This window comes from Meleagris gallopavo (genome assembly GCF_000146605.3).
Source record: "Meleagris gallopavo isolate NT-WF06-2002-E0010 breed Aviagen turkey brand Nicholas breeding stock chromosome 7 unlocalized genomic scaffold, Turkey_5.1 Chr7_random_7180001955903, whole genome shotgun sequence".
In the NCBI taxonomy this organism is placed as follows: Eukaryota; Metazoa; Chordata; class Aves; order Galliformes; family Phasianidae; genus Meleagris; species Meleagris gallopavo.
The window spans coordinates 1-3,983 of NW_011097088.1; the positions used below are offsets into that span (position 1 = coordinate 1).

General features: G+C 40.5%; 1 pseudogene; it reads right to left on the bottom strand.

Annotated features, from left to right (window-relative positions):
• Window positions 1–1,013: 1,013 nt before the first annotated feature.
• On the bottom strand, window positions 1,014–1,984 carry LOC104915477 (annotated as a pseudogene).
• Window positions 1,985–3,983: the final 1,999 nt, after the last annotated feature.

A 3,983-nucleotide genomic window follows, 5' to 3' on the forward strand; every position in this document is an offset into this window, starting at 1 on the left:
ACTTGATTCAGAGATCTGACTCTCACCCAAAAACCTCTATGGGAATTTATAGAAGACATCCATGCCTAGAATCTAATTAAATAACTTTCAAAGAACAAGAGGACATATTTTTGAAAGGCTTTCTTTTGGGTTTAGGTTTGGCTGCAGCTTATATATTTGCTACTTTTTCCAAATTTTAACTGTCATGTGCATTTGATTTCTTTTTCAGTTTATATTAACATCTTGACATGAAGAAAAAGAGGTAATTCAATCTACCTGGCTGAATGAACAGAAAAACAATTGACAAATGGCTGAAATGTTAGTCCTATAACCTTCAAGAATGAAAAAGGAGAATGGGTATATAGATGTACATGCACAGAAACGTGAATGCCAATCTTCAACAACACTGAGGCCAAGGCTCCCTTCAACAACAGACTTGAGTCCCCTTTATCCTGCAAACTTCTCATGACAGTCACTACAGTCAGATAGCAACATCTAGAGCCCATAGCTCCCACAGCCACCAAAGCATCTGGATTGAATGCTCCTGGCATGACAGCAAGTGCCTGATGTGTCCAGATGGACAGTCCTGAACACCGTGGAGCAGATAAAGACCAGACAGTGTCTACGTATGTTCCTCAGGCTAATCTTTCAGAGCTATGTAGCAGTATGGTTGCGGTGCTTGCTCTTCTGGAGGTGGATGTAGCATTAGAAACTTAGATAAAATAGAAGCTACCAAGTTCTTTAGGGGAGAAATGTCTACCACTTGCCAAAATCCAGATGAGCTTCAATTCAAAAAACAGTTCATCATTTGCATAATGTTTACATGTAACTTAAATTTTCTTATTTGATAAGACTTTAGGATTGCCAGGATATGATTTAATCAGAATGCTGAGTACTAGCAAATAATATTTATGAATCTTGCAGGATTTTTGATTAGCTTTCTATTTTTAAATATGAAGGTGTGAAGATTCAATGTAAGATACTTACATATTTCTGTTCTTGGTTTTCAATAAAAATAAAATAAAGTTCTATACCTGAGACAGCTTGTTCTTCTGAGCACAGTTTATCCCTCCAATAAAAACCATGTTTGGCATTGTTGGTCTTGGAAATTCAAATGCAAAATCATATCTCATGAGCCAGACAGATCCATGGCTTAGAAGGTCTGTAGCTGTCACTTTCTTTTGCAAAATCTCATATGCAAGTTCTTCAAACTGAGTGAATAAAGGCTGACAGTAAACAAGCTCCAGTATATTGACCAGCATGTTTTTCACACGTTGAGCAAATGTCATGCTATCTGAATTATTTAGGAAGAGCCTGGGAACATAAGAAGGAGGGCTTGGACACTGGGTAGCTTTTGAATCCATACCGCAAGGAAATCCTCGCAAGAAGTAGACAGAAGGAACTGAAAGATAATCAGCAAGTATTGGTCCACACATCAGAATTGGATCTGTGAAAACAACGTCAAATTTGCTCTTTCTCAAATACTGCATCATTTCTTCGTTGTGCAAGAGGCTCTGGCACGTGGTGAAAAAAAACCTGAAAATTTCCATAATGTTTTGATACATTGTAATAATTATTTTCAATGTAGATTGCTCAGTAAAATGTTCATTAACAAATGACTTGAGCACAACATGTAAATGCTCATCTGTATAAGGTATTGGATATACTTTCACTGTATAATTTTGATGCTCCTTTGTCTTCATAAACAAACTTGATGATGGTACAACCACAACAACATCATGTCCATTTTGCTGGAGTTTTCCTACTACTGGTCGCATACTGAGCCAATGACTTCCATCCTGAGGTATCACCAGGATCTTCCCACATTCCGCAAAGATTAAAGATGATAGAAGAAGAAAAAATATCCCAGTACGTTGGTAAAAACACAGAAATTGAAGAGCCATTTCACTGAAAGTAAGCTGTAGAGCTCTGTTCTGGAGACACCCAACACAGTCCTTTATATGAAGGTCTGTGTAAGCTTTAACTTATCCACAGGAAATTAATTATTGACTACAGAAAGAAATATTTAACTTACCAAAATTTTGAGGTAATTGTTCAACAATTGATGACAATTGTTTATATAAAAATTTATATAACAGTTTATATAACAAGGGAAAGGAGTACAGTGTTTTTGAAAAAAGCTGTCCCCCTTTGTGCTTTTAATTTATTTAATGATTAACCTTAGAAATAGGTCAGCATGCTCTTTCGTTGTGTAACTAACAAGACCTGGGACAGCAGTCTTTTCTATAAAATGAAAAGATGTGGATTTGATGGGTGAACCATTCAGCGGATAAGGTACTGGCTGGACAGTTACATTCAAAGAGTTGCATTCAATGGTTTGATGTCCAGGTGGAGACCAGTGACAAGTGCTGCCCTCAAGCATCTGTATTGGGACTGACATGCTGGAGGGAAAGGCTTGCCATGCAGAGGAACCTGGACAAGCTTGAGAGGTGGGCCCATGATAATGTCATGAAGTTCAGCAAGACCAGGTGCAAAGTCCTGCAACTGGCATGGGACAATCCAAACGTGAGTACAGGCTAGAGAGGGTTGGGCTTGTTCAACATAGAGAAAAAAGAGATCCAGCAAGGCTTCACTGCTTAAAGGGGGGCACAGAAAAGCTAGGGAGGGACTTCTTATCAGAGGGTGTAGTGTATGGGACGAGGACAATGGTTTTAAACTGTAAGAAAGTTGACTTAGATTAGATACAAGGAACAAATTCTTTACTATGAGAGTGGTGAGGTCCTGGCACAGGCTGCCCAGAGAAGCTGTGGAATACCCTATCCCTGGCAGTGCTCAAGGCCAGGCTGGATGGGGCTTTGGGCAGTCTGGTCTGTGGGAGGTGTCCTTTCCCCTAGCAGGGGTTCAAAGTGGATGGGCTTTAAGGTCCCTTCCAACTCAAACTATTTTGTAATTCTGCATCATCTCTTAATAACACTGGAGGCATCTACCACTATGAAAGCCTTTGTGCTTTCTAAAGGAAACCTTTAAAAGATGCTCATGAGAGAGAGTGGAAATACCAATTCCATTTCTTTTATGGGTTGGCCTAACTGAAAAGTGCCTAATCAGTATGTAGAAGGCTGATGTTTAATTCACAGCTCCTCCAAGTAGTCAAAACTATGTGTCTTTTGAAAATATCATGAGCACCAGAAAGTAGCACGCAATTCCAAATCTGAGGAGGAGAAGGAAAGAGAAGAAAAAAGCCATGCTACCAGACAGAAAAAATACCACAGCAACAACTAAATGATGGGTTCAGGGCAAGTGAACAGAAAGGAGGCTAGCGAATACCTTCATGGACACAACAAAGGAGTCTTGGATATCTTTTACTAGTCCCACTGATAACACACAGAGAAAACTTCAACAAGCAAACGAAGCCTCTGAGCTCCCTGCCACACACAGGCAGTAATGTAAGCAACTACATTATAAAGAACCAATTCCGACAGAGGGACGAATATGGGGTGTTGAGAGGTGGGAGTAAGTTTTCTGAAGCACACACTGAATGTGGGAATTCATAGATTTGCAGGGGTGATTCAGTCCCTCCACTAAGCACTAGTGAGGTCTCACCTGGAATACTGCATTCAGATGTGGAGTCCTCAGTTCATGAGAGACATAGAACCTGTTGGAGAGCATCCATAGAAGGGCCACAAAAATAATTCCAGGGATGGAACATCTCCCAGCAAGGACAGGCTGAAAGAGCTGGAGCAGTTCAGCACAGGGAAGAAAAGGCTCAGCAGAGACCTGAGAGAGGCCTTTCAGTATCTAAGGGGGTGCTATAAGAAGGAAGGGGACACACTCTTTTGCAGGGTCTATGGTATTAGAACAAGGAGAAATGGTTTCAAGTTGACAGAGGGGAGATTTAGGTTGGATATTAGGAAATAGTTGTTTACAGTGAAGGGTGGTGAGGCTCTGGAACAAGCTACCAAGAGATTTGGTAGAAGCACCACCCCTGGAAACTTTCAAGGTCAAGCTGGGGCTCTGAGCAAGCTGGATCTAACTGTGGATATCCC